At 43.0% G+C, this 25260-nt stretch overlaps 1 protein-coding gene and 1 long non-coding RNA gene across 10 annotated transcripts in view; one reads left to right on the top strand and one right to left on the bottom strand.

Moving 5' to 3' along the window:
* Nucleotides 1-25260, bottom strand: part of GRIP1 (glutamate receptor interacting protein 1) — a 799607-nt gene that overhangs the window by 360142 nt on the left and 414205 nt on the right. The window lies entirely within an intron of this gene.
* The window catches only part of LOC137563794 (uncharacterized), a 44284-nt gene that overhangs the window by 18130 nt on the left and 894 nt on the right, over nucleotides 1-25260 (top strand). The window contains exon 2 of the long non-coding RNA XR_011030442.1: nucleotides 19965-20032. This is a non-coding gene — a long non-coding RNA (uncharacterized lncRNA). The remainder of the gene's footprint in view (nucleotides 1-19964; nucleotides 20033-25260) is intronic.

Here is a 25260-nt window from a genome sequence, read left to right as displayed (position 1 = left end):
TCTAAGCTGCATACAATCTTCGTTAAATATGAATGCAAACTCCAGTGATGATGAAATGATTAGCCGTGCTGCTGTATTTTAGTGGTGGAAACACTAGACTGGCAACATGCAAGTGAATGAGAAAGCACATTCGGGAAGTCCATCCACAAATGTTGTTAATGTCAGGAACTTGAAATCAGTTAAAGCATTTTCTCCTTCACTTCCACCCAAATCTCTCATATACTGCTTGATGGAGTTATTCTCAGAAGTACTGCAGCTTGATGCAGGCATGTGACTAAGCCTTGTGCTCACTATGGGGTTGATTCATTAAGCGCGCTATTAGCAGCATAGTTTGCATTATTACATTTAGTTAATACTGTGCATAGCGAGCGCTAGTAGCTTATGCCCACTATTAGCCAATAGCAGGTGCTCCATTCATCCCGCCCTGGACCCGGGACCAGTAACTTTAAAGGAAGTGATCCGCGCACTTTGATTGGCCTCTCACATTAAAGTGCAGGGATCACTTCCTTTAAGGGGTCCAGGGCGGGATGAATGGAGTGTCCGCTATTGGATAATATTGGACGTAAGTCACTAGCGAGCAGTCCTCTGCCTAAAGTTAATAATGCACACTATGCTGCCAATAGCGCACATTAAGGCGCGCAAGGTTAAATAGTGCAAGTAACCGGTTACTCGCACTATTTTTCTTAGTGAATCAACCCCTATATGTGGTACATTGCGCAATAATGTAATAGCATGTGATACCACTGAATGCTTTTCTGTATAATGCTCCCAACAGCTGGATAGTGTACTGGTTAAGGGCTCTGCCTTTGACATGGGAGACCAGGGTTCAAATCCTGTCTAGGGTCAGTATCTATTCAGTAAGAAGTCCTTGAGCAAGACTTCCTAATACTGCAGACCCTTAGTGGCTGCGGCTCTTGAGCGGTCTGAGTCCAACAGGAGAAAAGCGCTATACAAATGTTAAGATTATAGGTGGAGAGGATTATTAACCAGCTCAGCTCGTCCATTACCGCTGCAGTGGATATCTCCGGCCCCTGTGGGCCGATTTTGCTCATTTTTTTTTCATACACGCGGCTAGCACTTTGCTAGCTGCGTGTGGGTCCGATCGCTGCCGCTCCGCGGCGATTCACCCCTAACAGCAGCGTAAGGGAGCCCCCCCTACCGCCCAGACCCCTTGCACAGCCTGGCCAATCAGTGCTAGGCTGCGCTATGGGGCTGGATCGGACACCTCCCGATGCCATGACGCGGATGACGTCATCCCGAGCGTCACCATGGCGACAAGGGAAGCCAACCAGAAAATCCCATTTACAACTGGATTTTCTGCTTGCTATAAAGCCGGCGGCGATCGGACTAGATGGGCAGATGCGCCCTTTGGTGGTGAATCATGTAGCTAACTGAAAGTTAGCTACAATGATTCAGAAAAAAAAATGAAAAAAAAAAACTGTCTGCACGCCACCTTACGATTTTAACGTAACGCCAGGGTGGTTAAAAATGCTCTGGTTGTATATTAAGTGTTTAAACTGTTTAAATTATGCGTGTGTTGTAAATTATGCAAATAGCATTCTGCATGCCTGAAAAAGTCTTGCGTATTCAACTTGGTCTGCAGCTGTGCACAGTAATGTACACTTAGGCCTCCTTCAGATGGTCAGCTTACATTCGGCAAATTAACAGCCTGTCAGCTGCTTTCCTGCACCATCCGGGTCATTGCAAGCACCTGGTACCGGTGCTGGACAGGCTGCAGCTGTGCTCAGATGTGACATGTCAAGGTCCTCTGATGCCAGGTAACGTCACCGCGTGCCAAGCACAGACTGTAACAAACCACCAGGCAATACAAGCACAGACTAACAAACCACCAGGCAATCCTGTCGCACTATGCCACAGTTGCCATACAGGTCTCATCCACTAGAGACTTCTGAAGGTGAATGGATGGTTGTCAGGCTGAGCCCAACACACTCTGCACAGATGGGCAACCTAGTAGCTTCCTAACCCATGAAACATGAAGAAAATATGGACATTATTAATTTGGGTTACAGTAAGGTCAGCTGTTACTGGTGAAAGCAGCTGGGTGTGTATAACTCAAGTAAGAATCTTTCTGAACCCAGTAGAGCTTCTAAAGGTGATAATACCCCTGGTGTTTTAGAGACTCTCCTACTGCTGTGAGTGTGCCTTAACGATTTCTGTCATAGCTAATCTAAGATTGATGGTTACTTAACCTGGGGATAATTGGACAGCCAGAAAGAGTCTTGACAATAACTTTCTAATTGTACATGTGTCCTGTGAGTTATAGCTGGAAAGGTTGATTACATTTTGTGTTGTGAAAGTTATACTTTGTGTGTGACTGAGGATACTTGATGATTCTGCAATTAAAATACGTGTATGACTTATAATGCATTTGAAATGACATACCGAAGGCGTCACACCGACAACTGTTGTGTTACAACGAAAGCCTTTCAACTGCATTTAAATTGCACCCGAATTATACTTGTGGGTGGCAGACTTGACACTGAACTGCTTGACAAGTATGCAAGCCAAGTCAAGTTCTAAAAGAGGCATTAGGGGCCCGTGCTGCTATGCAAACGGCCCATTGCTTCGCATCCCTCCGCAGGCACTTCTGGTTGTCGTCCAAACAACCAGATGCTTCATCATGCGGGTTCCTGTTAGGGGCAATAGGTACTCGGATCGGATGCGAGCTGTGGAAATCTGCAGCACGATATCCATAATTGCCGCCCGCTTGCGCATCATGTTGCTTCGCATCAGGAAATGTGCGTCAATGGAAACTGTTCCAATGACGTACGTGAGCTGCAGTTTAAATCCAGTGAGATGTGATGATTGCACCTCACTGCGTGTAGTGGAAATGGGCCCTAAGGCCTAATTTTGGCAGCAAAATGACTGTAAGGCCTAGTGCACACCGAGCGGTTTTTGGAGCGATCCGCCGCCCGCATCCGCCTGGAAAAACGCTTGGCTAATGTATTGCAATGGGATGATGCACACCGGCGGTTTGAGGTTTTTGCCAAGCCGCAAACGCGCCTCCTGCTGCGCGTTTGCGGATTTCGGAAGCGTTTCGTCCTCAATGTACAGTATAGGAAAAACGCAAACCGCTCTGAAAAACGCTACTTCAGAGCTGTTTGCCAGGCATTTTAGTTACAGAAGCTGTTCAGTAAAAGCTTTTACTGTAACAATATGTGTAATCTGCTACACAAAAACGCACCAAAAACCGCTAGGTATGTTTAGAAAACCTCTCTAAACATACCTAGAATCGCTCTGAAATCAGCTCCAAAAACCGCTAGCGTATTGCGGATCTGCTAGCGGTTTTGGTGTGCACTGGGCCTAACAGAGGATAGTTTGAGGCTGGGAGCACACTTGTCTGTGCAAATAACCACAAGTTTTCTGCCATGTGCACTGCAGAATTTTTAGATGCATTCTGTGAGATGCATTCTGTGAGATGCATTTTTGTATGCATTTACATTTTTCATGTGGTAGCTTTCCTGTTTTGTTATTTTTAATAATCTACCTTTTTAACATGAAGAAAAATACAGTATCAGATTTATTTTGTAATAAAACGCACGTGAACCACATGCATTTTTATGCCCCATAGGAAAGCATGCAATGCGGCAAGAAGCAACATGCTTTGCAATTTAAAAACACGCATTACGATTTACAATGCGTCCCTAAGACTTGCATGCGATTTTGCTTCAGTTTTCCACTATGCGGTAAAACACACACGATTCAAGCAAGTGTTCTCCATGCCTAATTGTCCGTGCTTTAGGACTTAAGCTCAACACACACCATACAATCTTGGTTGTACAGATTTACCAAATCTATGTAGTGTAAGGGCCAACAGATTAAAAATACCTTGGATGATTGATTGTAAAAGCTCTTATACTACATGAAAGTGGTAAGATTGAACAACCTAGATTGTATGGTGTGTGTTGAGCTTTAGGACTGCCTGCAACAGTGTTAGTTTGCTGCATTATGACAGCCACCTTTCAGCAGACTGCTGTATATGGATCTCACAGCTGAAACAGGTTAATAAACCTATTTACAGCTTCTGTCCTGTTAAATAAAGTATTCCATGTAGTAGTCTGCTCTGTAAATCTGTGCAATAATATGTCCAGACCAATCCTAACTATAGGAGTATGCTCTGCAGCTGCTTCATTACTGATGGACTTTACAGGGCAATATAATGCTGTCATACTGATATATGAAATGTGTTTCTTATTTTACTACGCTGCCTTTTAAATGCTTTCCTCCCTTATGCTCCAGTTTATCTCTGCAGTACTTTTTACAGTGAGGGAAGCAGAATGGAAGAGGGAGAAATAAAAGTTCATCATTGCAGTCTCTGAAGCTTCTACACCTGGAACAGAAGTATCAGCGCGTTATGAACTTCATTATTAACAAAATAGTGCTCCATTTAAAACACTGCAAACGAAAAATGTTAACAGTGTAGCCGCATTTAACAAACCAATTCCCATACAATGTTAGAATTTCTTTTCTCTACAAGTCAAAGAGAGAAGTTCAAAAATTCAGAAACTAAGGGTGCATATACACATTCAATTGTGATTGGCCATTGATTGGCCAATTTGACCACTTCTATGTAGTATGAGAGGTTACCTATATAATCTGTTCATAGTATTCACAATCTGCTTTCTCTCATGCTACATGGATGTGTCAAAATTGGTCAGCGATTGTCCAATCAAAATTGGATGTGTGTACCAGACTCAAGATTTTATGTTGCACAGATCTACCAAACCATGTATAGGGCACTTGATGATATGAAAATGTAAACAAAGCCCAGCGCTGCTCAGCAGACAAAGCAAGGCAGGATGAATGGAGAGGCAGATTCTACTGGCGATAAGGTTAGGTACAGACAACAGATTTCTGTCTCCAAAGCAGAAGGCATGCAGCTTTGGGGAATACGTTATACATTTGCAATCAAACAGATATTGCAAATACAGCCAATATTAAAAAAACACATAGCGCAGCGTGCATGTTTACTAATGTTTAGTACACCAGAAAAAGGAATCACAACCAGGAAATGGAAGGCATCTGCCGCCAATTGGTTATCTGGCAACTGTGCTACTAATGCTACGTACACATCTGCGATAATGATCGTTTGCGACGAACGATAGTTGCACGAGGAAAGGAATAAATGCAAATTAGTAACAGAGGACGTAGTGCAGCGATTGTTATCGCTGAAACGAGGTGCGTGCGCACACGGATATGACGTGCTAGCAAACGTCGCACGACAAACGTACACACAGTGACGATCTTTGGCCGTTAAAAAAAGCTCGTTAATGCAGCGAAGCGGATCAAAAGAAAAGTGTGTACATTTTACAAAAGTAACAAAACACAAAAACATATATACATACATACCTATGTAAGTGGATTGCATGCTGTTTAACAAATAATGTTGTAAAAAACATTTATATTCACAGCAAGATTGATTGTGTATTTTTTTTTCAAAGAACGATCGTTACGAAACACACACCACAGGAAATACGTAGGTTATATCTATATGCGCAGTTGCACACGGCTTTCAGTAACTATCGTTCTCGCGCAATTGCTGTACACACCATTCTTTTACAGCGATGATCGTGCGATACGATCCAACGTTTTGGAAAATTTGCTCATGCAATGATTGCACTTTTCTCGCTCACCTTAACGATCGCTTCTGATCGTGACGGAAAGAACTTTACGCAATTGTCGGACGAGCAATCGTTATTTAGGTGTTACGAACGATCATTATCACAAGTGTGTACACAGCATAAGGGTGCATAAACACATCCAATTTTGATTTTCCAATCATTGGTCAATTCTACCACTTCCATGTTATATGCGAGCTTACATACACAATCTGTTCACAGAATTCTAAATCTGCTGGCCCTCATACTACTCGGAGGTGGTAAAAGTGGTCAGTGATTGGCCAATCAAAATTGTTTGTGTAGACGCACTCTACATCAGCTGACAGCTAATTGATTGGCAGCTAAATGATTTCATTTGTTCACAGCTTCGACTTTCTGGATCAGGAACCCTAGCAGTAAAAGCACATGGACGTTGTCCAGGTGACTTCTACTAAAAGAGGGGACTCCATTTTCTACAGTTTTGATAGTGACAAAATGCCAGCGGTTTACCAGCCTTAAAATATGCTGTATTATTTTAACCTTAGGGCACAAAATGAAAGAAATATGAGCAACGCAATGAGTAAGTCCATCTCTTACCCATGGCACCATCCTACTTTTTGCTATTTTTCTGGTGCCAAAGTAAAAAGTTGTCTAGTCTATTGTATTAAAACAGAAAATCTTTATTTACAACATGTTACACACAATTATAGCTATACAAGTTACTTAGTACATAATGGAAGCCCTAATGCAGCACAATCTAGCTAATTGTCAGTGTTCCCATCTTCTACTTCACAAAGACAATTTTATGTTTGGGGACACAACACAAGAGCCATATACATGAAGTAGTGAGATGCAGCACATTTTACATGGCTGGGTTAAACAAAGACTAATTAAAACATATTTTGTTGAGGAAATTTAAAGCTAATGGCTGGAATAAGCAACCAAGCACTGCAGGGAAGCAACACATTGACCAAATTATACTAATGCTGTCAATACCGGATAATGTCTTTTCCAAAGAAAATAAAGTCAGCTGTGAAATAAAAGTATGCTTTATGGGAGTGAACATTTACAGCACACAAGAGTGTCCTCTATCCAGCAGCAAACGCATTCAACAATACAGCACTGCATACAATGTGGCTATAGCATTTATTCACTATGAAAGGGTTAAAAGTCTATTCTGTGACCTTAATTTATTCACTAATAACTTGCCAAACAGCATTTCGAGTCGATGATATCTGCTTGCCTCAAGAGACAGGGACATCAAGATGATGATTGTGGAAAGGTTGAACAGCAACAGACATGTGACCACAATCTCAAGATGTGAGCTTAATCTGTGCCAGCACTAGAAAGCATTCCCTGAGGCACCTTCTACAGGTACAATGGGACTGAGTCAGCCCAATTAACCATTACTAAACTGAAATATAAGATTATTAAGGTAGATGTATTCCACCCTGAAATATGCAGATGAGGAAAAAATATGCTGTCACAAGGGCAAAATTTTTCTATACACTGCACCACTCCTGCACTAAAAACATAGGAATGACTCAATGCCCACTCAGTACATTATAACATTCCTGTTAGCCATCATAGCACAAACCATTGCTTTGTAATGTGCTTGTTATTGTACACTTTGTCCAGAAACCCACTGTACAAAGTTTGTTTGGATAATGTGGTCCATTACACCTTAGAGATGTGATACAATTGTATCGGCAGTGCATTCACATCCTGCAATGTATTTCGCAGTAACATCTATTGTGTGAACACACCCTTGTCATAAAACTATGTCCCGCTTTCACCCTTGGGTGGGAGTGGCAGGCAATCAATGTCCGAATAGATTACTACTTAAACAGAAAGCTAATTATGTTGGCGTTTCAGGGCTAGTGCACACCAAGCGTTTTTGGTAGCATTTTCAAAACCGCTGCCGCCTGTGAAAACGCTTGGCTAATGCATCTCAATGGAATGGTGCACACCAGCGGTTTGAGGTTTTTAGCAAACCACAAATGTGGCTCCTGCAGCATTTTCGCAGTTTGCAGATGTGTTTCTGCCTCAATGTAAACTATAGGAAAAGCTCAAACTGCTTTGAAAAACGCTACATCAGAGCGGTTCTCCAGGCATTTTTGTTACAGTAGCTGTTCAGTAACAGCTTTACTGTAACAGTATATGAAATCTGCTACACAAAAACGCTCGAAAAAACGCTATGCATGTTCAGAAATTGTTTAGAAAATCTCTCTAAACATGCCTAGAATCCCTCTGAAAATCTGCTTCAAAAATCTCTAGCATTTTGCGGATCTGCTAGAGGTTTTTGGTGTGCACTGGGCCTCAATCAATTTTTGGTCAGACTTCTGCTGACATCTAATACAGATTGAGAGACTTTCTGGGACCCAGCAGCCCAGTTTGTGGCAGCAGTCAGACCTCCAGTAAAATAAAGAATAACTAATGTAAACACCTTTGAAAGTTATACTAAGATTGTCAGGTGCCAGGCTAAGTACCGTGTTTCCCCTAAAGTAATGGCCCATACTCACGAGGGACTTTTGTCGCCTCAACACGCGGCGCGCGCGTGTTGCGGCGACAGGTCGCCCGTGAGTATGGGCCGTCGCACACGCGCGCACCCCGAACTGTCGCCCGCCGCTCATGTCGCCATGCGATTGAAACTTTCAATCGCATGGCGACAGTCGCCGCTGCCCCCCCGCCGCAACTGTCGCTAGTCCGCGTGAGTACGCGGACTAGCGACAGCAACCTCCATGTAGGTACATGGAGCTTCCGGCGGGGGGAGGAGGAACGTCAGCGACAGCTTCCGCCTTGCCGCTGGTCCCTCTTCCGCGTGTGTACGCGGAGGGACCTGGCGAGAAGCTGTCGCCGGCCTGTCGCCCACACGCTCACGTGTGCTGGCGACAGGCCACATTTCTCGCCCGTGAGTATGGGCCATAAGACATCCCCTGAGAGTAAAACCTAGCATGAATTTCAAGAATGCTTGGAATGTAAGACATCCTCCGAATTTAAGCCCTGGCTAGCAGCCCACATGACACCAGCAAGTCAGGATGAATACAAAGCCTGGATACAGGAGAGCAGCAGTACAGTATGTGAGTTCTACACAGTCCTATATATGTGTCAGGCAATTTGTGTTTTTGTTGGAGCCAGCCCTTCTGATCTGTCGTGATAAGCAGCAGCATCAGCAGCACTTCACCTCTTCCCAGGACACACTGCTTATCTTATCATAGCTCTGAGGAGCCTGACAGAGTTCTTTGCCTGCAAGAAATACACTCTTACTCACATGATCAGCAGAATCAATTTCTTGAGTGCCAATATCTGCAAACCACAAGCTCTGTGTATGTTGCACATGATTCAGCATGACATACAGTATGTACATTTTGTATAGGGAGTGTTTGCCCAAAAATAAGACATCCTATGAAAAGAAGCCCTAGCACATCTTTTAGAGCAAAAATTAATATAAGACAGTGTCTTATTTTCGGGGAAACACGGTAACTCATCTGCTCGCCCGTAATTTAGGATCATTTTGAAACTCCACCCCCTTCATCTGCAAAACATGGCAGTTTTTGCCCTTAGTTTTTCAGAAGCTGTGGCCACCCCCATCTGTGTTGCCTTGGCTGGGCCTTGGCTTTTCCCAACTCGGCAGCCACGGCCTGAAAGGTGTGGGTGGGCTGCTGCAATGCAAGTGGGGTGGCTACAGCTTCAGAAAAATTTTGGACTAAAATGTACTTAAAGGGACACTTAAGTCAAACAAAAAAAATTAGTTTTACTCACCTGGGGCTTCCAATAGGCCCCTGCAGGTGTCCGGTGCCCTCGCCGTCTCCCTCCAATTCATCTGGCCCCGCAGGCAGCCACTTCCTGTTTCAGTGACAGGAGCTGACAGGCTGGGGACGCGAGTGATTCTTCACGTTCCCAGACACATTAGCACCCTCTATGCTGCTATATGATATATGCTATAGCAACATAGATGGCTCTATTGTGGCCAGGAACGCGAAGAATCACTCGCGTCCCCAGCCTGTCAGCTCCTGTCACCGAAACAGGAAGTGGCTGCCGGTGGGGCCAGGAGGATCGGAGGGAGACGGCGAGGGCACCGAACAGCTGCAGGGGGCTATTGGAAGCCCAAGCTGAGTAAAACTCATTTTTTTTGTTTCACTTAAGTGTCCCTTTAACAGTCGGCATGACTGCCAAGTCCATTTTAGTCCAAAATTTTTCTGAAGCTGTAGCCACCCCACTTGCATTGCAGGGATGGGGGAACAGAGTTTCAAAATACAAAATTATGGGCGAGTAGGTGAGTTAATTTGCCTGCCAACCACCGATTCTCATAGAACTTTCTAATAAATTTACATTAAAGTTATTCTTCATTACAACCCTGGTTGTCTTTAACCACTTCAGCCTACAGGCATTTTCACCTTCAGGACAGAAGCCATTTTCCTTTGTCAGTGCCTCCCCCATTAATTCGCCAATAACTTTATCACTACTCATCACACGTAAATGATCTAGATCTTGTTTTTTGCCACAAATTAAGCTTTTTGTGGGCGATACTTGTTTTCAGTAATTACTTTATTTTCTATGCATTTTGTAGACAAACACACACACACACATGGGAAAAAAAAACAAAACACTATTTCTCCAATTCCATCCCCTATTGTCTTAAAATAAGCATTTTAAGTTTCTTCTTCAGGCATGTTTCAGAGCTGGATCAGAACCATCCCTGGACCCAGCTCTGAAACATGCTTGAAGAAGAAACTTAAAGTTTTGAAAGCTTGCAAAGGAATCTTGTACAGTTAGTCATTAAAGGTATCACCTAAACAACTTTTGTTGTTATGTCTTCGATTCTCTCCATGACTAATACCGGACCACACGCAACTGACTATAAATAAAACCCACCCATTTTATTTGCCCATTAGTCCCAGCTATCACAACATTTAAATTATGTTCCTTCATTTACCTACACGGTAACTAGGGTAGGGTTAAGGGGGGACTTTAACCACCCTGGCGTTCTGATTAAATCGCCAGGGTGGCTGTGGGAGGGTTTTTTTAAAATAAAAAAAAAACTATTTCATGCAGCCAACTAAAAGTTGGCTGCATGAAAGCCCACTAGAGGGCGCTCCGGAGGCGATCTTCCGATCGCCTCCGGCGCCCAGAATAAACAAGGAAGGCCGCAATGAGCGGCCTTCCATGTTTTGCTTACATCGTCGCCATAGCGACGAGCGGAGTGACGTCATCGACGTCAGCCGACGTCCTGACGTCAGCCGCCTCCGATCCAGCCCTTAGCGCTGGCCGGAACTTTTTGTTCCGGCTACGCTGGGCTCAGGCGGCTGGGGGGACCCTCTTTCGCCGCTGCTCGCGGCGGATCGCCGCAGAGCGGCGGCGATCAGGCAGCACACGCGGCTGGCAAAGTGCCGGCTGCGTGTGCTGCTTTTTATTTCATCAAAATCGGCCCAGCAGGGCCTGAGCGGCAGCCTCTGGCGGTGTTGGACGAGCTGAGCTCGTCCAGACCGCTCAGCAGGTTAAAATGGGATAATCATTTATTTTAATGAAAGAAAAATCTCTGGAATGTAATTTAACTTTTCGCCTCTAGATTTTTCTCTATAGTTTATTCACGTACTTTATTATGAATGGTCATGTCTATTTGTCAGAAACCGGCCCCGCGGCACGCCTGCAGATACGGTTCCCGACTGCGGGTTTGACCAGATCGAGAGGGGAGCAGCCTTAGTCAAGCTACAACAAGGCTGTTGCCCTCAAACACTTCTCACTGCCACCGCTGGTTGCCGCTAGACACTTCCACTCTGCTGTCGAGTAATATGCACGCAATCCGCGTTTTCGTATTCGGGTCAGCTTTGCGCTTTAGGCCGAATACGGGAACGCCACGCACACACACACACACACACACACAGTACAATCGTACAGTACCACGGCACAATCAGGCACTGACTTGTAATGCAAGCTACACTGCAGTCTCCCCTTCTAGGCTATGAGTGTTAGTTTAGTACAGCAGAAGTCAAACTTATTAAATAACGATTTAATATTCCAGGAAAAAAGTGGAGCAATGCAGAAAATATATACAAAAGAATTACAAAAACAAAGTAAAAAGTTACAAAATAAAAGTTACAAGGATACACAACAAGACAAGTTGCAAAATTAAAGGGAAATAAAACGTTACCAGCGTAGGTTAGAACGTGGTTGGCGGGAGAATGCCGTTTCCGATTCGCTCGGGATCACAATACCATTAGAAAGGAATCAAAAAGTCCGCACTCAAAATCATAGGCTAAATACATAAAAGTCTCACTGTCCTTATTCAGGTTGTCCACAGACCGTCCCGATCACAGTTCACACTGCATGTGCCTTTAGTACTCCAACATGTATCAGCCAAGATTCACGTTATATGCAAAAATAAAAAGACAAAACAAACATAGTGTAAAACTGCATTACACTGTAGTATCTTCCACCACCTCTCCAAAGTGTCAGCTTCCGTCACCCAGCACGCTAAACCAACTGTGCCTGGACACCCCCAAATGTGCCCGCACTCACCCAAATAACCTCCAAAATATCCGGAGGTGGGAATGAAAGCTTTTGGGGGTAGGAATCATCCACAGTTCAGCAGTATCCACTAAGGTTCCAATTGGCTCAGAGGGGTTCCTAAGGGCCAAGTCACACGAGTGAGGAGGAACTGTTCAGATGTAGCTGATTACTATTCACAGTCAGATGTATTAAAAGATAGGTTTTTGGAGAAAGGTTATAATGCAGAATGGTTGGAGAGAGTACAGCAAGAGACTGCCAACGTAGATCGGGATCTTTTAGTTCACTCACAAAAGAAGGTGAGTATGAACGATACTTGCCCCTTTACCTTTTTTTCAGGTTTTTCTGCACAATATAGACAAATGGAACGTATTTTCCAAAAACATTGGGATGTCTTGCAGGGTGATCACGTCCTGAAGGATGTTTTACCCCCTAGACCCTCCTTTGTATATAGGAAGGCTGTGAATTTAGAGGATCAACTGGCCCCCAGTTGTGTTATATCACCGACACAATTGAGATTGGAAGGCTGGCAAACAAAGGGGTTTCTTCCATGTAGAGGGTGTAAATGTTGTAGGGAAGCTAAAGGGGTAAAAATGCAAAAAATCGTTTCTGGAGCTAATGGGTGCTCTTTTGAGATCAAAAGTTTTATTACCTGTACTACATCCTATGTTGTATACGAAATTGGGTGCACGTGCGGCCTGCAATATGTGGGCCGCACTACCAGACCTTTAAAAGAGCGAATTGGAGAACATATCTCAAATATTCGCAAAGGGTTCGAATTGCATAGTGTTTCATTACACTTTAAAAAAAGACCATCAATGCGGGGTAGAGAAACTCCAACCAGCGTGGAGAGGATCTAATAAGTTACGTGAAATTTCTAAAAAGGAAACGCACTGGATATTTGAAATGGAAACCGTAAGCCCAAAAAGATTAAATGTGGATCTTGATATTAACTGTTTTATTCATAATTCATAATCTCATAAGGTTATAGTTTTGTTTCCCTTCTTTGTTGATCGATAAAAAATTGTATGTACAGGAGGGAGGATTTTAGATTTATTTGCCTCGGCAGATTTCATATTGATATGGGCTATCTTTGTGTGAGATGAATTTTAAGCATTTAGTTTTTTGATTCCCGAGTTGGTCCTATTGATTGGGATATGCGAGAGATCGCATAAGATTGTACATGTATGGGAGGGCGACCTGGGTGTGTGTATAGCATAGATTCGTTGCTGTATTAGTGTAGGTTATATACATGTAAGGCGGCCATCCCAATCTCTAGCTGCTGAGGATACCTTTTTTTAAAAAAAGAAAAAAAAAAAGAAATGGAATGTCTTTTAAAATTTTCTTTTTATTATACTTTTGCGGAGGACAGAATGGGAGGGGCGGGACTCCTTTTTAGACGCTGGTCCAGCGTGTGCCGACAGCCCCTGATGAGTCAGTTCCGAACGAAATGCATTGGGCGGAGTTTCGGCACACGTGACCAGCAGGCAAGATACACGGAATCACACGGATATACGAGCGGAGGAGCGTGGATCTGAGACAGCGTGGATCGGGACAGTCGCCCGGGGACTGTATCTGTATCTATATGCGCTTGAAACCTCCAACTCGTTTGGTTTTACACTATCAGAGTATGTTTCAGTTACAGTGCTGTTAATGGAACCGTAGTGGATATTGCTGAACTGTGGATGATTCCTACCCCCAAAAGCTTTCATTCCCACCTCCGGATATTTTGGAGATTATTTGGGTGAGTGCGGGCACATTGGGGGGTGTCCAGGCACAGTTGGTTTAGCGTGCTGGGTGACGGAAGCGGACACTTTGGAGAGGTGGTGGAAGATACTACAGTGTAATGCAGTTTTACACGATGTGTCATCAAAAGATAAAGGATAGAGGCACTGTAACTTACAAAGGTACTTTTACTCACAGTTTACAGACAGCGGAACATGCGGTGGGGGTGACAAGGCCTGACAGCTGTTTCGCTTAGAATAAGCTTCCTCAGAGGCCAAAGGTACCTTTGGCCTCTGAGGAAGCTTATTCTAAGCGAAACAGCTGTCAGGCCTTGTCAGCCCCACCGCATGTTCCGCTGTCTGTAAACTGTGAGTAAAAGTACCTTTGTAAGTTACAGTGCCTCTATCCTTTATCTTTTGATGACACATTAAGCAAGCTTCAAGATGTGCACGTAACTCTAGGTCATACTCCAGTATTAGCCATCCTCCTGACTTTTTCGTCGAGTGCCACTAGCTCTTTCTTCTTCAATTTACGCAGTTTTACACTATGTTTGTTTTGTCTTTCTATTTTTGCATATAACGTGAATCTTGGCTGATACATGTTGGAGTACTAAAGGCACATGCAGTGTGAACTGTGATCGGGACGGTCTGTGGACAACCTGAATAAGGACAGTGAGACTTTTATGTATTTGGCCTATGATTTTGAGTGCAGACTTTTTGATTCATTTCTAATGGTATTGTGAACACAGCAATAGTGAGACGCGAACCACGTTTGCAATTTTATTGTATATATCCTAAGCGCATAGGAATTTTTTTATATGCCATTACCTGTAACCAGAGGAACTGAATGCAAATGTAGTTTCACAGACAATTACATCTGATACAGCAGATCAAAGGTGACTGGCTAGTGGCCTAATGAGCCATTTCCTTGCCCCAGGCTAGCAACTCAAGGTAACAGCGTCCTTTTAGCAGACATACACATGTGACACAGGTAGAAAAATGAAAGAATATGTTACTGTATTATCCTTAACATCATAACTAGCTGCTTTGATGACACTATTCATTATAGGCACTGCAATTGGCTCCGGGACCCTGCGGGTACCGCTGCTTAAACACTGGACGAGAATACTCATCCAGTTAGACTTTACCAGCGCCTATCTGGACGAGAATACTCGTCCAGATCGTCTGAAGTGGTTAAATAACAAGGCCGCCAAGTTTGAAACGTTACTGACATGCGTATACAGTTAGCCACCACATGGCCATGCCTCAACAAGCAGCACACCATTGATCAAAAGAAATTCTATGACGTGAAAAAAAAATTACTGTCAGTTGAGAAAGGTTTATAAAGCATTCATCTGTACGACTTGGAACAATGTTAAATTTTCCAAGGAGTGGACAGAGCAACTTACTACCAGAGTACAAAGGAAACTTATCTAGGACGATGCATTATGCTAGATACACATGATGCAATTTTCAGACAGATTTATTGTCAGATCGAATATTACCAATATGTCTGATCTGATTTCCAATTGATTTTGCAATAGATTTTCCATTCACTTATATGGAAAATAGATTGGAAATTAGATCTGACAAATCTGTCAGAAAATTGCATCATGTGTATCTAGCATAAGATAATCTAAGAGTCTTCGTGTCTACTGCCATTAGCAAGACACTGGTCAAATACAGCATATATGGGAGAATTCCAAGGCAAACACTACTGCTAAAAAAGAACATAAAAGCTTGTTCTACATTTGTGGAAAAAAAATACAAGGATTATACCCCAGACTTTTGTTTACTTATGCGGCCTTTTGACTTTATATAAAACTTATTTGGAGATAATTAAGAGTTATGAATATGCAAACGGAAAATATTAGGAAGATGATAAGTACTTTCACACCATTGAATTTAATGCCTTCTCAGCCTCCAGCATGATAAAAAAAAATGACTTAAAAGTTGTTTATTCGTTTCTCACATTACTTTAAGTACCGTAGTTTCTCGCTGCTTCCTGCTGAGAAGGAATTAAAAAACTGAAAATGTGATTTGAGGAACCTGAGAGAATATACAGTACCTGATCTAGAACTAAATGTCATGATTCTCTAGTTCTTGCTGGTTATCAGAACTGTGCCATCATACTACCTATGCTGTCAATAAAAGTCCAGCAAAGATTTATTTTAATACATTTTAAAGTACAGTACAAGTTATGCCTCAAAGTCTTGTGCCCGTATTGGTGAAGGCAATCTAAACGTACAAGCAAAGTAGTATCTGTAAGTGGTTTTAGTTTACAGTGAGTCAAGTTTTGGTAACTTAAAGAGAACCAGAGATGAAGCACCCTCTTGTATTTTACCTTATAAATCAGTGGGAACATGACAGGAAACACCTAATCTGCTCTTTGTTTCATTGTTCTCTGTTTAATCTGACTGTTATCACCTCTGATAAGAATCCCCGACTGAGCACTCAGGCTGCTCAGTCTAGTTTTGCTACAGAAAGATTATGGCTGAGTCTGTCTTCTGTGGTGTCTTTTCAAGCCGAAGCCTGCCCCCTTGTGGCTCTGCTATAATGACTCAGCAATAATCATTCCCAGCAAAGCCAGATTGAATGCTCAGTCTGGGATTCTTATGACTGCTGATAACAGACACTTTTAGCAGTGAGGGTGAAACAGAGAGCATGGTAAGTGTTTTCTCTAATGTTCTTACTGATATACATGATAAAATACACAAGGGTGCTTCGTCTCTGGTTCCCTTTAAGAGTCTAGGGTACCCTAAAACACAGGCTTTCCTTTGGAAATTTTCATTTATTCCCACTTGCTTGGTATTGTTTTAAGCCAACAGCCATAGGAAAAAACAGCTTTAGAAATTAAAGCCTAGCTAGGTGGATTCATCCAATATAAGGCGCTTGGCACAGACTTTTCCTGTTTTCTCCATTATTTGCCTGATGAAGTAGGGTGATGACCTATGAAACGCGTTGCATCTTTGAGTACTAATAAATGTTATTTTGATTTGAAAATAACGGCTTTCAGTCTGTTAATCTGCGAGCGAGGTAAGTCCACCATAACTTCCTCCTTGTAAACGGTTTTTAAACATTTTTATTCTTGTTGGCACCTCTGTTCAAAAAGTTTGCATTTAGTTTAGTTCACCCTTGGTGGAGGGGTGCATCCCCATATCTTTCCTGTCTACATAGAGCGACCTCTTAAACCTGAGTGGGGTCAGGTTCTAATTCTCCCCACCTGCTTCGCCAGTGGTTGCCTGTGTGGTAACCCATGTTTGTGAATATAACCCGTTGCTTTTAATATTATGAACTGAATTGACCCAAATACTACACTATATTGGGCTCTCTGTTTCCTGTCTTTGTTTTAAGGGATTCATCCAACAGTACCAGTAACTTACACAAAAGCAAACTGACCAGTATACAGTGGAGTTATTTAGAGCAGAAAAGGTGAAAAGCTCCTATAGGAGAGATTTAATGTGGCAGATTTAACTAGGGATGTCCCCTGAAGCTCCAACATCTGATTAACAGAAGCCACTGGCCATGTGAATTACCCGGGTCTCCACACAACTGGTGACCAACCCAAAAGCTGAGAAGACCAAGCAACCAGAAAACACAAGACTGTAGCAGTCAAGGAACTCTCCCTTTTAAGGCTTGCTGGAGATTGTATTTCCTGTTTGGTGGGCTCATGGAATGCAGAAGTGGAAGATGACAAAGGGAAAACTGTAGTTTGCCATTACAACTGAGCAATAATCCAAAAGGTGGTGCCAAGTCAGTTCAGACCACGGCTGGTTGCTCCTGCTTGTAATTGCTTTTGCCTGAGGAAGCGGGCTTGGGTCCCGTGAAATGCGTTGCAAACTGTTTTTGTTATTAGGAGTACAAAATTGATTAAATTTGTTTTACCACACGAAGTGGTCTTGTGTTGTTTGTAGGGTGGGCAATTCCACCATTGCCACCCACAATTTTATGGTTTTTAATTGGCACTATTTTTATTCTATTGGCGCCTCTGTATTTCCTATTACGTGATTATCCACCTGGTGGATGGGTGTGGACACCCCCCTTTTTTCCGCACAGAGAGCGACTTCTTAACCTGAGCGGGGACAGGTCTAATCTCCCCGACTGCGATACGAGTGGTTGCCTATTCTCGGCAACCTACACTTGTGAGTATAAATCTTTATTACCTTTACGTATAACCACTTATCCACAATAATACACTATCGGGGGCTCTCGATTGTTTTTCCATTCTTCTCAATCCAAAAGGTTCGTACACTCCATTAAAGTACACGTGGTTTATTTACATACCACACCCAATAACCATTCAGTCACCAATGACTGTTTTGGCACCACAAGGGGTCCCCTTTAACAAAGTATACAACAGAATCCCCATTCTGTTATTTACCTTGATAAAGGACCCCTTATGGCCCTGAAATGGTTGTTGGTGACTGAATATTCACGGAGTGTGGGAACACTTTGGATTAATGCTTTGAGGACGTCTTGGTCCAGCACCTCAAATTTATTTATGGTGTGCAAATCTCTCTCTGCTATGCCATTACAACTGGTCCATCATTGTGATAGCCAACCTTTTTAACCAATACTAAACCCTAGGAGGTAACGGAGGCCTGAAGCAATCTAAACTTTACCAGTATTTACATAATACACAGTCATGGGTTTGGGCCCCTAGGAGGCATCAATAGAATGTTTGTATGGATGCCCCTTTTGTATATTGAGGAAAGCCTATAAAGTCTGAGGAAAATGAAGCATGGTACACCGATTCACAACCCTGAAAAAAGAATGTAGGCAATGGAGTCAGAAAATTCAATCCACATACACATCTGGGACTATGGCATCAATTAAAAAAAGTGTTACCGCATGGTGTAACGCAAAAGAAAACTGAATTTATCAAACATTTAATGAAACGTCAATTCGCAAACGCCGTTAGCGCATGGAATTACTGACTTGAGAGGTAACTTACTTATGCTGGGTACACACTATGAGATTTTCTGTCCGATTTACTGTCAGATCGATTATTTCCAACATGTCCTATTGAAGTGAATGGAAATCGATTGGAAAATGCTCTGAAATTGATCGGAAAGCAAATTGGACATGTTGGAAATAATTGATCTGATAGCAAATCGGACAGAAAATCTCATAGTGTGTACCCAGCATAACTTGTGTGAGGTAAATCCTTCAGAAAGATCTATTCACAAAAAACAAAACAAAATGCATGCAGTAAATCAAATGAGTTGTTCAGTAACAAACATCCATTTCTTATAGAAAGGAGGAAACAGGAAGCCAAGACAAGGTGCAAACTAAAACTATTCAGCAAATTAAGAAAACCTATCCCCCTACTTTCCCGTGTTCTGTAAAAACACAATATTCTTGTGTAGTACCGTAATTAAAATGGTTAATAAGATACTAATCTACGAATGGTTTTACACTGATACAAATTTTATGCAGCGTAGATTTGCACCTTATTCGTCAGCATAAAATAAAATCAAAAACACCATATACTGCAATAAGGTCTCAAATACAGAGTAAAACACCACAGGATTCCTTTAAAAACAAAATCACATAAAATATAGCATAAGGTAAAAACCTTTGTGAATTGTCAAAGTTCTTTGATAATTTACTGAACTATTATATCAAGTATGAAAATCAGAGAATATTCAAGAAGAATATTTTTTACCACATAAGTTTAATTACCAAATATGAACAGTAAATTAAAGCCAATGAGTCAGAAATGACATAAGGCAGAGGATCAGTAGAGAATCCAGGTAAGAAAAGTTTTAAAGCCCAACTAAAAAAAAAACTGTACATGACAATTCTGGAAGAAATAATGTTGATTATTGTGCATTACAAAATACATCAGGAAACAAACTTTTCTGATTAAAAAATCCTTAGTGTAGCTGTGCAACTACCTGTGCAGGCACAAGACCTCTAGAGGCTGCTTCTTCCCATCAGAGTGGTTCTTGAAATTTCTCATCACCTACTTCCACAGAAATACATAGTCCCTCCTGCCCATGTAGACACAGTTTTTGCTGCAATAATGGGGATCTTGGAAATGTAGTCTGACATCTATTTAACTTTCTATTTTCTGTGTTCCACGGTCACACCTGGCTGAACCACTCACCAGCAGAAGACAACGAGCACAGAACACAAATTGTACAGCAGCTCTAAGCTTCTTTGGCCAATTATAAAAAGGTATTTTGTTGAAAATGTTGCTTTTGTGCACAATTTGTATTCACCTATCTTATTTACTATTGGCATTTTTCTTTTTCAGTTTATGGTTAAGATTGGCTTTAGTGCCCATTTCCAATACATCTAAATTAGTAATGCAATTTTCCGCAATAGCTCTTCAACCAATGCATGTCAATGGAGACATTTCCATTGAATGCGGTTGAGCCATTGCGGAGAGTTACGATGCGCTGCGTGGGAAATTATAGATTGCATGCTGAAAATTTCTGTAGCATGCATCTGATTCCTCAGCAGTGAATGAAAGGTGCATCCGTACTTCCAGGAAAGACAACCAGAAGACACCTGTGGCTGTCTTTGATACAAAGAGCCGGATGCAGAAATCATTCAGCTAGTGGAAACGGGCCCTTATAAAAAAGGTAAAGACCTCCATTTTCTCTTACCAAATTATTACTCCACTTCAAGGGAAAACCGTAAAATGGAATAAACATTGTCTTTTTGTCTTTGTACAGTACAAACTAAAATTCTACTGGAAACTTGTATGAGATACGAATATCTAGCATACACCACATGGCTACAAATTGCTGAGACTTCAATACAGCATGAGCCATCATGTGATAATAATGTGATAATTTTTGCAGACCTCTTCGTTCAAGCAATGCAATGTGGATTTTCTGTGCAAGTTCAGCACAGCAGATACTTCTGCATTGGCTTTATGGCATTTTAATCCCACAGGCCAGTAAGCAAAGGGAATAAAAGAGGCCCACTCACTATTAACTTTTACATTTCTACATTTTCAGCAACAAAACCTACAAAACTGTCTCTGAGCACTTTCCAAGGGAGCGGTAGTTGTCTGTGGGGACATTTGTGATGTTAGGATAAGCTATACCTAAAAATAATGGTCTAAAATTCTGAAATGAGAAATAACAAATATCGGACAAGCAGTACTGTATAGAGGGGAAAACACACAGGGGCACAGAGTGACTGCAAGAGAAAATAACAGCGCAAGAACTAATTCCTCCACTCAAGATTTCCAGGAATAGTCACACCAGTTCACACTTCAAAGAAATCAGCGTTACATGCATGTCGATAGCTGAATATAATTTTAAGAACGGTTTCAAAGGAAGCTGTGTGTGCATAAAATGATTACGGCGGAATTGCGGCAAACTTCAGGTCTCTATAGCCATATGTGATGGAGAGTAGTGCGATAATCACAAAGGACTAAATGAATAGCTGTGGACAGAACCCGCTTGGAAACAGTTGGGGTAATTCAATCAAAAGCCAGCGCATTATACATGCATGACCAGCCATAACGGTAGAGAAAGAAAAAATGAATTATTAAAAGTATGCTTGCATCAATGGCTTTACATTTTAAATGGGCAGTAAGATGTTATTACGCGGGGTTCAGAAAACATGTCTTCTTAATGGGAACAGCTTTTATTCTCCAAGACAGATATGAGAAATGTATCAATTAATGAGAGGGGGGAAAAAAGCAGTTCCTTTAGCAAAAAATGTATTTCTCTTCAAATGTTTAACTTCCACACTTTTTTGTGGGTAGTCAAGGCAAATAATAATGTACATGACAAGGGCCGCTTTTCTCTGCTTGTCCATTAGAATAATCAAGACTTAAAGCACACCTGTAGCATACTAACAAAAATAAAAGCTCAAAGCTGCTGAGCTTTGATCAGATGTTTTCAGTCGCATTTCCCCCACTCCTCAACAAGGCTACACTATCTTCTTGCACCACAAACCTTTGGTTGCTACAGAATAGCAGAGAGCAAGCTGTAAGACAAAAGCTGGAGGCAATGACATGATGCCTAATCTACCATACCCGAGAGGCCATATATATATATATATATATATATATATATATATATATATATATACACATCAGGGCCGGTTCTAGACAGGCACATATGAGGGGGCAGACAGAAATGTGCAGGGGGCATACAAAAACCCAGCGCCGCGCGTAGCGCGGCGCGCCAAAAAATGGGCGTGGTCATGCAGCAGACTGTGGGCGTGGTCATGGGTGGGGCCAAATAAACATGTCATGACCTTACAGTGGTGTTAAAGGACTTCCGAGGCCAAAAACAAGAAAATGACACTATACCTTTTTAATATCTGAATCCACGGAGGACGTCCAGCGCGTCCTCCGCACCGTTCCGCCGTCATTGCAGCCCTTTTCGGTGCGGAGGACGCGCTGGACGTCCTCCATGGATTCTGATAATAAAAAGGTATAGTGTCATTTTCTTCTTTTTGGCCTCGGAAGTCCTTTAAAGGTCTGCCAGGGAAGTTTGAGCTCTGCTCTTTTTAGCACAAATACAGCTCTGCGCACTGCAGATTATCGAAAAAAATGTTCTCAGGTGTAACACAGAAATATTTTTCGTCAAATGCTAATATGCTGATATTGCGTGTTTTTTTCTACCACAAATACAGTTCTGCGCACTGCAGATTATCAAAAAAATGTTCTCAGGTGTAACACAGAAATAATTTTCTTCAAATGCTAACAAATTAATCACGAATAACCACGGTGGATACTCGTAATTCAAGTTAGCTCTAATTGCCACAGCTGAGCGGCTAGATGCAGTGGGGTTAATTACCCAGAACGCCGCTCTCCGCCCAGCATTTCAACGAGGTGCAAGTGTCCGAATGGACGCGTTGCAAGCCTCGATATCGAGCACTTCCTCCTTCAAGCCGGAAGGAGGAAGTGCTCCATCATTTTTTTAGAACCTCCCAGTTTTATTTTCTGTTTAAAAAAGCTAAAAAAGTAGGTTTAATGCTATTGTCTCATATGGTAATGATTCAGCTTTTCCCATAGTCTCGCAGTTAGCAATCATGTGACCCCCAACAAGACAAATTCAGCAATCATGAGGCCCCCAACAAACCATGAGGCCCCCAACAAGACAAATTCAGCAATCATGAGGCCCCCAACAAGACAAATTCAGCAATCATGAGGCCCCCAACAAGACAAATTCAGCAATCATGAGGCCCCCAACAAACCATGAGGCCTCCAACAAATCATGAGGCCCCCAACAAGACAAATTCAGCAGTCATGAGGCACATAAATAGACAGCATTTCACATAAATAGGCAGAATGACCCCTTATTATGGTAGACACCTCTCACCTGGATTCTGACAGGGACCCCCAGGTTAGGTAGTGAGTGACATGGAGCCCTTTTAGGTAGTGAGTGAGTGACAGGGAGCCCCTTTAGGTAGTGAGTGAGTGACAGGGAGTCCCTTTAGGGAGTGAGTGAGTGACAGGGAGCCCCTTTAGGGAGTGAGTGAGTGACAGGGAGGCCCTTTAGCTAGTGAGTGACAGGGAGGCCCTTTAGCTAGTGAGTGACAGGGAGGCCCTTTAGCTAGTGAGTGACAGGGAGGCCCTTTAGGGAGTGAGTGAGTGACAGGGAGCCCCTTTAGCTAGTGAGTGAGTGACAGGGAGGCCCTTTAGGGAGTGAGTGACAGGGAGCCCCTTTAGCTAGTGAGTGAGTGACAGGGAGCCCCTATAGCTAGTGAGTGAGTGACAGGGAGCCCCTTTAGCTAGTGAGTGACAGGGAGCCCCTTTAGCTAGTGAGTGAGTGACAGGGAGCCCCTTTAGCTAGTGAGTGAGTGACAGGGAGCCCCTTTAGCTAGTGAGTGAGTGACAGGGAGGCCCTTTAGCTAGTGAGTGAGTGACAGGGAGCCCCTTTAGCTAGTGAGTGAGTGACAGGGAGCCCCTTTAGCTAGTGAGTGAGTGACAGGGAGGCCCCCCCCCCCAGCCGCCGCCGCTGCTTCCCCTACCTTGCCAGCAGCGTCAGACCTCAAGATCAGCGGCGACCCGACCGGCCAGGGGGGGTTGAGCGGCGGCCGGGCGACACCTGCCAGGGCCGCGGCGGGGATGTCCCCCCCTGATGGCGGGCCTGGAGAGAATCGACTCCTCCTCTATGCGGGGTGGCTCTTACGGTCGCCACTGCCTGCGTCACAGCAGAGAGCCAGAGACTCGTCTCGGAGAGCCGTCCGAGGGAGAAGCGGTCATGTGACTGATCACATGACCGCTCTGCGCTCCACACCACGGACCAGGAAGCAGCCAGCGGCATAGCGAGAGCGGCTCTGATTTGAGGGGGCAGTGAGTCTGTTTGAGGGGGCTCTGCCCCCTCTCGCCCCCCCCTAAAGCCGGCCCTGATATACATAGATAGATACATAGATAGGTCCACACACACACACACACACACACACACACACACACACACACACACACACACACACACACACACACACACACACACACACACACACACACACACACACACACACACACACACACACCTTATAGCTTATTACAGCAATTTGCTTTACATTTTAAGTAACCATTAAGTATAAATCTCAATACATTTTTACAAGGTTTATCCCACTTGAAGGATTGTCCCTAATGTATTTATGTATTTTTTTTTTTTTTTTTACAAGTGCTCTATTTGAGTAACTATGGGGAGGAGGGTACTGTAGAAGGGGTTAGAAGGGGCTTAAGCCTCATCTACACGGGTAGATGAGGCAGCGATGTGGCTTATCAATCGATTGATGAGATCCGACAGGTCGGATCTTGCTACCGCCGATTCCCTGCTTGTTCCCCACGAGGGAACAATGGCGAGCGGGGAATCGAATCCGGCGCACGCGCGGCGACGCGGAAGAGGTGATCCAGCGGCTAATCGAGCCACCGGATCGGAGCCTCATCTACGCGTGTAGATGAGGCTTAATAACTAATGGGGGGTTTATTTTTTAATGTGTTTTACATGTCTTTTTACTTTTTGTCCACTAGATGTCCCCACAGTATCCTGTGTACTGTTCAAACAAACAAACAAACACAGAACACTTATATCGCGCTTTTCTCCTGGCGGACTCAAAGTAATGTTCAGTAATGTGTATGTGCGTTTGTTCACACTACAAGAGCTTTTCTACGCGCTTTGTGATTTTTAAAGCTGTTGCTAATGTTATCCTATGTGTGTGTTCTCACTGGAGGCTTGCTATAAACCAGCGGTTCTGGATGCTTGCTTGGCTTAACAAGGGCGTAAAGGGATAATTTGCATATTTAGTGGTAGTGCATTGTGGGTAACCACAAATGTTCATTTATAACTGAATTATTGCAAATTTCCTTCTGTTTTAAGAAGGCAATTACACCAAGCTTTGCTTTTTTATACATTCCTAGTAGTTTGGGTCACCCTGAGCTGCATGGTTACTCTGTCTCACTGGAGCGATGTGATTTTGTA

The sequence above is a fragment of the Hyperolius riggenbachi genome, chromosome 3, assembly GCF_040937935.1.
Source record: "Hyperolius riggenbachi isolate aHypRig1 chromosome 3, aHypRig1.pri, whole genome shotgun sequence".
NCBI classification, from domain to species: Eukaryota; Metazoa; Chordata; class Amphibia; order Anura; family Hyperoliidae; genus Hyperolius; species Hyperolius riggenbachi.
The sequence above is the reverse complement of the archived record's forward strand: the minus strand, read 5'-3'. Positions and strand labels throughout refer to the sequence as shown.